Source organism: Bactrocera tryoni, chromosome 4 (assembly GCF_016617805.1).
Source record: "Bactrocera tryoni isolate S06 chromosome 4, CSIRO_BtryS06_freeze2, whole genome shotgun sequence".
Classification (NCBI taxonomy): Eukaryota; Metazoa; Arthropoda; class Insecta; order Diptera; family Tephritidae; genus Bactrocera; species Bactrocera tryoni.
In genome coordinates this window covers 51,238,152-51,251,001 of record NC_052502.1, presented here as the reverse complement: position 1 = coordinate 51,251,001, position 12,850 = coordinate 51,238,152, and the positions used below count along the sequence as shown (strand labels likewise).

Sequence of the window (12,850 nt, the reverse complement as noted above, 5' to 3'; positions counted from 1 at the left end):
CACGTAGAAAAACTGAATCTTAAAATTGTTGCGGAAGGATTGAAAAATCATTGTGAATAGTGAAATTTCTATATTAGATACATACATATATAGTAGATAGGGGTAGTATTTACCCGATTTGATCTATTTTTGGTAATATAACACATCGCTTAAGGAAATATATGGTCTCCGCCTATTAGTAAAATATCCCACATACCATCACCAATATATGCGATTTATAGCCAATCGGCTGTTTTAAAGTTCTGATATTTGTTATTTGGCATCTAGGGAAAGCTGTCACCCGATTTTATTTTATTAAATGCTCAGATACTGCTATTAGAAAAATACTACTGTTATTTGGAAGTTAGAAAATTTTTCTATTAGGTGTATGACAACTAAGAGAATTATTGATCCGCTTCAACACATTCTTGGGACACGAACATATTTTTTATCATTATTTTTTTTTTTTTTTTTTTGGTTTCTGTAATATATTCTGCAGATTGACCGGTATTTTTGATAGAAAGTTCACAATAGGAACTGGGGTCCTTACATACGGCACCTGGGGGCTTGAACAGTTCTGGTGGTTGAAGTTATCATCCGATTTCACATATTTTCACACTGTTGTAAGACCAAGTTTCATCACGGATGTACACGTCTTGTTAACCTGAGTTTTATATATGGATCAAACCACATCAATTGGTCCATGAAAATTTCTCAAAATCACCGATTTTGAAATTTAGCAGTTCATTTAGAAGGGGATCAGACGCATACCCCGTGATCTAAATATTTCGTGAAAGTTCTATTTTTTGCTGAAGTTATTGAAGGTTGAAATTTAGAGCATGATAAATTTGTAAAATTTTTTTCTCATAATTTACTGCAGATAAATCGATGAAATTTTGTGAAGTCAAAGAAAAATGTTCGTGCTACATTATATATATTTTTTCACAATCCATTTGTTTAAATAATAATATTTTACATAATTTTTTTTTAAACAATTGAAATTTTTAATGTGTTTTTCAGGCTAAAAAAAACCGAAAAGTATGTGACACAACGCGAAAAATATTCTCCTTTAATAATCTGCAAAAAAATTTGTGTTTATTCATAAGATTCCAAAGATATTGAAATGTTTGTCCCTCTACGGCTCTTAAAACGTATGGCACAACCATCGTTGCGCAGTTCGCTTGTATGCTCCCGACATCTGTGACGTAAGAAAAGCATAAGCGCATTGTTAAGTATTACATGGCAGAGCAAGCTAAGCCTATTGGCTATAACGTCTCAGGGCTTTCGATCTATATCGCAGTCGCTCTAGTCTTCGCTGCTCTTGAATGCTCTTTGCTGCCCAGTGCTTAACGTAGTTCCACACCTGCTTTGGGTTTCTAAAATCTTCCTATGAAGATTGGGTTCTAAAATCTTCCTATCTATCTCATACTTTGGACAGCGAAAAAAGACATGTTCAGCATTATTTTTTCCATTACCACAAGATGAGAACAAGATGTTTTGCAGTTCATTCTCGTATCAACTATTACGTCCAAGTATTTAAGATATGGCTGTGACGTAATTTTGAACGCATCTTTATCAAATTTGAAGGTTTCCACTTTTTTACTGCTAGAAATTAGCTCTGCTTCTATTGAAGCTTTGCTGTTGTCAACCATTTCTTAATTTTTAGATCAGCAGTGCTGCATAGGTTCTTATTTTGGTGCAGTTCTTTTGCCACTATTGTTACCGCAATATCATCAACATACCCTATTACTTCCACTTCCTTCGATGTTGGAAGACGAAGGTTTCCGTCATAGAGTATTTTCCATTGAAGTGAACCCACCACCGATCCTTGCGATACTCCATTAGTAACTTCATATTGTCTCACCCCTTCATCCGTGTCATAATGCAGTACTCTACTCGACAGGTAGTTATTTATGATACGCAGGAGGTACGCTGGCATTTTTAGAGCCTCTAAAGCTTGTATTATATGAGCCCAACTAGCAGAATTGACGGCTATAAAGTGTATATAATTATATTTGTGCACACGATTCAAGTCGTTCTTTTGTGCAATAAATATATGTAACTGTACGTCAGCTGGCCTTAAATTAGATATAACATTGCTTTTAATAGCAAGAGTCGTTCAGCAATTTTGAATATTCAGCGTTTAATCTCGATCTTGGACGAGCCAGTACCATTTAACTCTTTAAGCAGAACTACACCATAATTCAATAATAATTGTTAAATGACTCAATTTTGATATCTGGAGATCCTTTCTTGAAAAATGTATTTTCTTGCAAGGTTTTATCAATGTAAGTAACTAAGGTAATAATATGTGTACTCAACAACTCTATCTTGGCAAATATCGTTTTTAATATATATAATAGTATACCATTTTTATATATTACATATAAATATGTGTATACACCGAGCAGCAATATTAATTCAATGCTAAAATTTATATTGAAGATTGAATGCTTTGTCAATTTGAGATAGAAAAAATGTTTGTGCACATAAATCTCGCCTCTTTTTCAATGTAATATGCTCATAAGTTTTTTTATGGACGCAATATAAAGAAATTTCTTTTTATAGCAATAATTTCATTTTGTGTACTGCGTATAACAAAAAACTTAAAAAAAATCTGCACGATATTCGGAAGCCATCAATCAAACGCCTGTAAATACCGAAAATACACGCAAACATGCAACCACACCCCACAACAACAGCAACAACTGCCGATGTAATAAAATAAATATACAGTAAATAAATAATGCGATGAATAAAAACAAAGAGGAAAAAGAGGAAAAAGTGGCAAAGAACAGAGTTGGCAAAATATTTACGTTTTATATGGTGATGATAAAAAGCGTAGCATAAGCATATACAGTTATATTTCTTATATAAGCAAATGCTGGTGAATGCACAAAAAGTGCGCATGGCCATGGCGGTTATGTAAAAGTGCAACAAATTTATTGAAAAAGTTTGAATGATATCATAAAATATGGCAATTGATGAAATCAACGAAAATTATAGTCACAAATTATACCGAATTCTACGCACGTATGTGTGTGTGCGTGCCTATGGCATAGGGTCGAAAAACACAAATGACTTTGTCCGCTCGAGCATAGATTGCACAGTTCTTGTTATTTGAGTTAACGCCTATAACTTTGCCATTTTTATTGCAGCTTTTTCAGCGCTTAAGTTTTTACCTATAACACGCACATACACATACATATATAAATAAATAGGTACTATTTTATAGCATGAAATAGGATTTCTGAAAACATACATCATAAAGCGCTAGCATGCTAACTGCTCACTTTAATGCGGGTAATAAAAATTCATTAGCTGCGTGCAAAGGGTAAATATGTACTTACCAAGCATAATAGCAAAAAAGCTCGTAAAATATCCTGGTTGCACCTGAAAGTGAACTTTATAAGTGAACACATTTGTATTCAAATGGAAATCAAAAATTTTGTTTTTATTGTTGGTCTTGCATATTTATGTTTACACTTGCTCTGAGTTTCGAATCCGATAAGTGTTTTCAGGCTTTTCAGCTTGTCGGATTTTATTTGCTGTTTTCGGTAAATTTAAGTTTTTTTAATTATTCATAAAAATTACTTTTTTAAGTGAATTAAAAAAAACTAAATTTTATGCTTGGTTGTATTGTGCACTTTTATGGTTATACTGATGAGGTATATGATGGCAATAATAATGTGTCAAATTCATTGCATTAAAATAGTAAAAAGTTTGTCATTAACGCTTACGGAATAATCTTAAGAGGCCACTGACTCCAATTTCGGTATTAAATTTTAATAATTTCAACTCATTGTTGGTTCGTATATCTTTCCATGATGAAATGGCAAAACTTACTAAAGAGAAATGTTACAAGAGCGAAAAAATATGGCGTAGGGCAAACGACGGCATCGGTCAACTTTTGTAGTGCCTTATTGAAAAATCCAATATACATGTTTGGAAAAAAGTTTATGGAAGATCTGATAAACGCAGCCTGATGGTTTATTTTATTTCGATTGGAGATATAATATGTTTCGATTGAAAAAGTACAATAACCTAATGTTTTTCTAACCAATCTATGACTACTTTTTATGTTTCGAGACTACAAAGCCACTTTATCATTAAGCTGAACAAGCAATGTTAAATCATAGTGAACTTTCTTTCAAAGCCTAGTGCTATTTTTCACAAGAGGAGATTTTAATAGCTAAGTAAAAGAACAAAGCTTTTTCTGTAACCTGACAGCAATTTCCATTTCTTGGCTAAGTTTTCAAACTTGCAAATTAAATTCCAGCGAGGGTGACATTTTGTTTGTTTTGCACGGCATTTCTCTATAAAGCTACGAAATTTATAAATTTTAATTTTTTTGCGATTTTCACCATATTCAAATTTTAATCAGTCAATTTATTTGAAATTTCTCTTGTTAATTTGTTAGTCGGTTAACCCTCGCATGCCCGAATTAAAATGAGCGATGCTAAAAAATATTTGAGTACAAATATGTTTTTATCGCGACCCTAATACGAACCGACCAAAATTCTAAAGCCCTAGGAGTCCCGGCTTGCGAGTTACAGGATGTTGTCTATAGGCCATTATCGTATTCGAAAAAGTAGTGAGGTCAAACTTCAATTAATTTTGCTGCCTATTTTTGTTTGTAATCTCTTATCTGTACTTAGTTACAAAAATTACTTACTATATAACACAAAAACTGTTTTATTCAACTTTTTATTTTATTATTTTGCGCAGGGTATTTTAAAAAATATTTGTGATCATGTGTAGACACAGGGACAATAAGCCCACAATTGAACAATTACAAGACTTTTTCGTCTTCTGCACAAAAAAACCGTTAACGAAAATAATATGAATAACGGGAGTTATAACAGCATAAGTACAATGTTGCTTATAGGCAGCGTCGGACATGAGTGTGTTAAATGTGTCTCTATCTTGTGAACTCTCTTCTTTATAATGCATGCAAAATTAAAAAAAAATTTTGAAGAAATCAATTTTTATTTTTGAAAAGCCGTGATTTTATAAAAAAGAAATTCTAAATATATGTAATTTGTGTTTATCAAAAAACCGTTTACTTTTGAAATGGCTACAAGGGTAAATAGAAAAAGTTACGAGAAGAAATTTGCCTTTTTCCGTTCCACTTCAAGGACACATAATTTTATAGAACTTTTTTATTTGGTGCATTCTCGTAATATGACTACAAAAGTGTTAAAAACATGGATAGTACAATATATACAATGTAAATTCAACTGGAAGTTTGATATACGTTCGTTAAGTAAAAGTGGCGCTTAGAGTAATATTTTAGGCACAAGGACATAATGTTATTATGTAAAGAAAGATGCTCTCTCAATTTCCTAAAGATATCTGACATGCCGGCCAGTATATGTGATAGAAAGTAAACTGGAAGTTCGAAAATTGTAATATTGTTTCAAGCGGACTAACTTTACCCAGTTTTGGTTTAAAGGAACGTTATTGTCAGGAAAAAACTCTCCTAAAACTTCAAGAAAATACATCAGAGTTTGGCTGATGGTTTCTGTAAGAACTCAAATGTAGGCATCGGGTCCACCAGTTCGGTATTTATGGACTGGAAAAGTTACTGCCATAAATAAAGTTTTGCACCAAATTTAGTTGAAATTGGTTAAGAAGTTCGTGAAGTCTAGGCTTTTCCGTACCAACTTGTGTGTAAAGTTAAATATTTCTAACGCATTTCTCCAAACAGAAGAGGTAACGTCTGCTAAATTCTTCGATTGTTGCCTTAACAGTAAATAACTTTAGATCCCGGCGGAGGATATCGTTTCTCACAAAGAAAGGAGCCTCCACTATGGTGCGCAGAACTTTATTTTGAAAAGTTTGAATATCTTTTAAATTCGAATTCGCTGCACTACCACAGATTCGAATACCCTACATCCAGATCCGCCTAAGTATGACCTTAAAAATTAGCAACTTATTCTTCAGACGGGGGCGGGATCTTGGTCTAAGGTATCAGTATAGCTGCGCCAATTTTTGAAGTTATACTTCTTATACGAGTTCGGAAAAGGTTGCGATAGATTCAGGTTGCACAACCTTGCTCAATATGAATCTACGCAACCTTGTCTGCGAAGATGTTCGAGCAGCAAGCGAAGCGGTGACAATCGGCGATCGTTCGTTCGTTTCTTTCGGCACAGCTCGGCTTTTCTACCAACATCACAATGTTGTCATGCTTATGCTGTTGTTGTTTTTGTAGAACAATCTTTCAATTTTTGGGTGGTGACATATTTCAATTAAAAAAATCAATTCTGTTGATCTTCGAACTACGCACCTCCAATGTGCTCGTCGTCACTTTCCAACCGCTTACCACCTAGACCACCATTGACACTTGAATTGCGTTCTCCTAATTATGGTTTGGTTATGCAGAAAGAAATATACAATGGATCGCCGATTGTTACCTCTTTCCTTGCTGCTGCTGCGCATATGTAAGTATGTTTGTATGCTTGTGCATTATTGAAGTTATACTGCTTTTTCTTTCCTTTGTCTTTCATTTCTGCGAATTCTCAACTATTTTATGTGACCTTTGGTTGAAATACTCTGCGTTGGTCCATTTTTTGGAAATCGACCTACAATGACAAGGTATTTTTTCGTTTTATCTGACAGCGTAAGGTTAAGAAGTTCATTTCTTATTTCGCCTTATGGCATATTAGAAATGATGTTTCTTCGAAAATCATTTGCTTACAACGGATAAAACGACTTCTGAGTGGTGATTCTAATGAATGAATCCCTTTTGGTTGAAACGCTCTGCGTTGGCCGTTGAAAAGTTAAGACTATACTTCTCAGGATCATTCATTTCTTCAAAGAAGTTAATGACCTTTAGAAGTATGCATATTTACATTATTTCGTTGTCATTTCCATATTCGTAGCAATAGAATTTCTATGGCATAAGTAAAGTAATGGCCACCGATTGTCACCCCTTGCCGCTTTAGCAGCTTTGCCTACAAACATGCGTAAATATGTATGTATGTATACGTATGATCGTGAATACATATCGACGCAGATTTTTGCGAGAAGCACCAGAAAGTTGTGCAATTTATGATTTTTAGCTTTTGCCATCGTCGCGAAAAGACGACTTGTTGGCAAAGGTATGCTCGGGGAGATAATAAATTATAATAAATTTATAAAATGTGAATTTAAGTTTTATAGTTTTCTTTCATACAAAATGATATGCATTTCTTGGAATATCACTAAGAAGTATAACTTCATCCGCGCGTAGGGACTCCACGCACCTTTTTTTATCTTAGCTGAGTTTTCTTTATTTTTACACGATCTTTCAAATGCGCCTCTTATCAATTGTAATCCACAAGTATTTTGCGTACGAGTTTGTTGGTAACAACTGACCAAATAAAGAAACTTGTGGGTAAAATTTGTGCTTGAGGGTATATACTACTTGTACGGACTTTTATGTATAGATACCAATGTTACCTTTGGAGAGTCACTGTTCTAGAGCATTTAGTTGTAACTGCAGTTTTTTGGAAGCAGTATTAAGGTTGCCACCTAGCACTAGCTGGATGCTAGCAGTCCAGTATCATCAGCATAGGTTGCCATCATTGTGGCGTCAGAGTTGACCACTGGAAGATCTGCTGTATTAAGAATGTTGAGCTCAGGGGCGAGAACACTGCCTTAGGGTTTAAGAATTAAGATAACCTCAGCACATTTCCATTGCGATGGAAATGACAAAGTCTGAGCATTCCGCTAGAAAGCTTGAAAATCATCTTGCTTACGTTTTCGGGTAACGCTTTAAGTGCAAACTCAATAATTCTGTCATAACCTGGTGATCTTGTGTTTATCAGTGTTTTGATCCTCTTGCATTCTCGATAGATGCTGTAGAAGTGCAGGAGGAGACTGCGATAATTTGTACCAAATAACGATTTATATCTTAATTTAGAGCCTAGTTATAACCTTTTATATTTTTTTGCTTAATGCATTTTGTGCGCCTACCAATAAACCGATTTCGCCCATTAGCAATACCAGCCGCACCAACTCTGGAAGACAACTTTCGGAAGGAAAGCCATAAAGTAAATCTAAAACTTGAATTCAAGCCAAAATTATGTAGCTTTATGGAAAGATTAGAAATATTGGTTTAGGTTCCTTTGACTAAACAGCTTTATACTGAGTAATACACGGTATAAAGCATTTTATCCAGAGAATAACGGGCATTATATTTCTGCCATATCTTAAGGCAGAGGTAAGGTTTGTTTGTTAACATCTTTGCTTTCTAACGCATAGTTTAATTCGGATTTAGATAAACTTAAATGTGTACCGAAACGGTTGCGATTTCAACTCACCAATTCAATTAGTAAACGTTAGTTAGATTTCTGATAATAGAATTCGACTTATAATTATTTTTTCTTAAAGTTTAATTTTCAAGTTCCGAGAGATCGAAAAAGTTTCAGAAACTGGAAGCGTTTCTTGAATAACATAAAAATTACCTGAAATTTTTATAAATCATTGTGGATATTTTTTTTATGAAGTTTAAAGAATATTTTCGTAAGGCTTGTTCTACCACGCATATAATGTAGATCGCTCCAATTTGTTTTTCTAATAGTGTTGCGCTCTAACGATCCTTTATGTCCCCCAAATTCAAAGTACTCAAGCTACTGTCAATTATAAATATAATCTCAGTAGTAATGGACATTTGCCTCATACCAACAAAGTCCACCCAAACCATAAATTGTCATTGAAATATGCTCAGTGGTATCGGCATCCACAGGGAACATCCCATTTCGGGTATCAGTTTATTTGCATAGGCATTTAAATTTTTGAAAGCAACATGAACAAGAGCGTCGAGTGTCTCACAAGCATTTGGCAACTCAAACAAAGCATAAATAAGCAAACAAAAAAGCAGCAACAACTTTTAAGAGATATAAATGATTTAAATTTTAGCGCCATTATTGTGGGTCCCGTTGCTTTGATGCTGCTGCTGCTGCCGCATAACACATAAAGCCATTACACCTCGGCGCACAAAAGTAGGCAACGCGGCAGCGCGTGTTAATGAACATAAATTATCTCACAAACGCCATGGAGCTCAAAGCATGAAAGCAAAAAAAAAAACAACAACAACAATAAAAACAGTAGCAAAAAATTTTCGCTTATGAGTTTGTGTGTGTGTGTGTGAGTGGCATTGCTTATGTGAGTAACTGTGTATGTCTTTGCATTTAGTTGCTTGTTTGCGTTAGTGTGTGTGAGTGTTTGAAGAGTGCGTGCCACCGCCACGAATTATGCATGTTAATAGTCTGCTTACTGCCGCAAAACGCCAACGAATTTCTCACACCTCCGCTCTGTTTTGGCTCTAATGCTCTAAACCCGCGGCAACGCACTTAACGGGTCGCTGCGGCCTGCTTCTTTTGGTCGCTTCACGGCTTTTTGGTTTGCTTTGTTAATGTTATTATTAATATTATGTATTATTATTATTATTTTAAATGTGCGCTATGAAACGTTACGAACATCGTTAGGAGATGTGCATAAATATTTCGTTGATAACGACGCAACAGTGAAAATCACAAGCAAAAGCAACATACAAAACAAAGGCTACAACAACAGCTACAACAACTGTCATAATGTTATAAACAAAGAAACAAAAGCTGTTGCTCTGAGTTGGCGTTTTTCATATTGGCAGCTAGACGCTGCTTTGTATGACTCGGCTTGGTTGCTTTCACTGCTTCTCCTCCGCATACATTTCGACAGTCATTGCTACTGTTGTTGTTGTTGCCATTTCCGCATTTGCGGTATCCTTTGCTGGCTTAGCAGCAACTTTGCTCACTTGTTATTCACTCAGTTCGCCGCCGTGATTGCGTTTTGCCCCATCCGCCTTACTACTTAGCCGAGTGATTCGCTCTCCTTGTGTTGGTGGTTTGCGTCTTGTTTGGTGTGTTTGTGTGCGCCCGTTTGAGACTGCATAATACTGTTTGTATGCGGTTTATGTCGGTTTGGTCTTGGTCTTAGCTGCTTCGCTGTGTGAACTCCTTTGCGTTTGAATCACTTCCGCTGTAACGCAACACCAACACATGCACAGACACTCGTCATATGTATGTACATGTGGATAACAAGCGTAGTAGAAGCATGCATATTAACGCTTTCACTGCTTCTTTGGATTCAGCGTGTTGGCGAAATTAATCGTTTTTGCAAGTTTAGTTTTTGTGCGAAATTATTGCTGATTTGAACAGTGAAATAGTAGTATTCGACCTACTAGTAAGAAGCTTCTTATGAGAAGCACATAATATTAATTAATTTAGAACATTCAGTAATACTTAGTTATCCACTCAGCATATTGTGCAGAGAATGTGTAATTATTTGTATGGGAAACCAATTGATCTTTACATTACATATTATTTTTATGAAATATTTTAATACATTTTTCTTAAAAAAATTTTTCTAGCATGTACTTTTTGAGAAAAATGTATTATTATGTATGGACCGATTATTTTTCTGGCCCACAAACGACACCAAACCGTTGTTTTTTCTGGATGAGATAGCAACTCTTGAAACTCTTCAAGCTGCTCTTTGTCCCAAATGCAGCGACTTTGCTTGTTTGCATGACCAATGAGCCAGAAATGGCGATCATCGCTGAACAAAATTTGACTCGAAACCGTCTGATCTTCTTAGGAACTTTTCAAGAGCTCATAGAGTGAAGCGATGACGCTAAGAAAATTCGAATGGCTTCAGTTCTTTCACAAGCTGTATTTTGTATGCTTCCAATATAAGATGTCGTCGTAAAATGCGTCAATCCGAATTGCTGCGAACGCCAACGACTCGACTCTTCATTGTCTTCCTGTACACTCTTAGCTGCTATATTTTATTCACTGCGTGATGGACGTAGTCTATTCGGTCGAATATTATCCAATAATGAATGCTGTGCCTCCAGATGGGTGATGGTGTTGCGTATAGGACGCTCAGTAAGCCGATTATGTTGACCATCAATTAAGCAAAGCGCGCGAAACACATTCCTCACAGAATGTGAATTTTATTAATAAAGTTGAACGATTTGTAAATGTTGTTCAGGCGTGAATCTTTCCATGATGAAATGCCAAACAATACTGAACAATTCATTTCATGCATTTTCACACTATCGAGAGGAATTCTTATACAGTGGCGAACGCAGGAAAAAATTATTTTTTAGGTAAAAAGACAAGGTTTCTTTATTTTATTCACAAATTGAAGTCTAATCTTCTTTTATTTTGGGCCATAACATTTAAAATCTCTTCCTACGTCACGTCTATATCTCTATGGATATTCAAGAGAGCCATTCCGTTCAGGCGTGCTTCTCCAATTTTATTTCTTAAATATGTTTTAAGCCTGCGAAGTGAGGAAAACGAGCGTTCACTTGAAGCGACAGATATGGGGATTGTTGCTCCAATCTTTAAAAAACGATGCACTGTTTTGAAAATTTTTGCATCGCAACAATTCAACGCGTCTAAAAAAGTTTTGGATCTCTTTGTTTGATTTAACCAGTTCCTGAAAATATATTCAAAATTTTAGTTAGAAAATATAATCTGAAGAAAAGATTTTTAACCTTTTCCACATTCTAAATTCAGCAACGAAATCATCGGGATCTTCTGCATCAGCGGACCATTGCTTTTCTAAAACACGAACAGTCTCCTGCATCTCAATAACGTCAAGATTTATGCATTTATTTGGCAAAATGTTTTCAATTTTGGAAAGCAGCTCTCGATGTTTTAAAAATCGTTCATTGATTTGGTCCAAAAAATGATCTAAAAACGGTAGGTATATAAATTGATCTGCAGTAATATTCTTCCGGTTCGCCTTCATAATTGTCGCGATTAGTTTGCCGTTTCGCCAAACGCGGAATTTTGATTTCTAAATGTAATTCTGCGGCTATTGTTTTAACTGATTCAAAAATTAGTTCAAACGATTGTTCAGAATCCGTACGCATTTCACTAATTTCAGCATACAAATTATTTGCATTAGCAACGCAGCTGCTCAAATCACAGTCTGTTTGCTGCAAACATAGGCTTATGTGTTTTGATAATGCAAAAATTGGCTTTAGTATCGCCATAGCAATCACAAATTGAGGTGATTGGATTGCAATCAACAAAGCAAAATATAGACATTTTAGTTAAGACACTCAAGTATTTTTTTGCAAATAGCATAATTTTTTTTAATTTAAATTTATTTCACAACAGTTTGCTCATGGAACGAAAACTGAAAGTCATAATAAATGAGTTTTTATTTTTCCTGTATTATGATTAACAATAAACTCTAAAAATAATAATAGAAACCTTATTGGCGACTTTTCAGTTCAGTACTAATTTTCAAAAGAAGTCCATTTTCGACTCACAATTCCCCTTAAATCTAAAAAAATCCAGTTCAGCAGCCACAGCGTTATAAGGCAAACTCATTACTTTGAAGTAAATTAAAAAAATGTCTCTGTCCAGTTTATATTTTTCTGGGTTTTTTAATTGGCCTACATTCCCACAACTTTTTAATACTATCCAGATACAATAGGTTTCAAAAAATTAAATTCTATCAGCAGAAAAGTTTCAAAATAGGCCGTTTGTGAACAAAAAAGAATCAAATTACAAAATTTAGAAAAAAAGTATCAAAAAAGACACAATTGTATCAAAACGGCAACGCTGTTAGTGACTAATGTAGTATTCATTTATTTTACATATTCATACATCGTCGGCAGAAAGATTGCTTTGAAAACAACAAATTACAATTTTTCAAATGACTATGTAGAATTAAATTCTATTACATAAAAATTCAATTACTTTGTTTTTGGGGCGCCTGCGTTCGCCTTTGTTCTTATAGTATTTGCACTAAGCGAATGTAGTCCTTGTAGCTTTAGTTGTTTAGAAGGCGTTGCCACGTCCATTTTTCAACATTTTTTGCC

The 12,850-nt window shown here is 34.8% G+C and overlaps 1 protein-coding gene and 1 pseudogene across 3 annotated transcripts in view; one reads left to right on the top strand and one right to left on the bottom strand.

Moving 5' to 3' along the window:
* Positions 1-12,850, top strand: part of LOC120773797 (zwei Ig domain protein zig-8) — a 586,297-nt gene that overhangs the window by 90,822 nt on the left and 482,625 nt on the right. The gene's annotated exons all lie outside the window — the stretch shown is intronic.
* Positions 1,049-11,890, bottom strand: LOC120774596 (annotated as a pseudogene).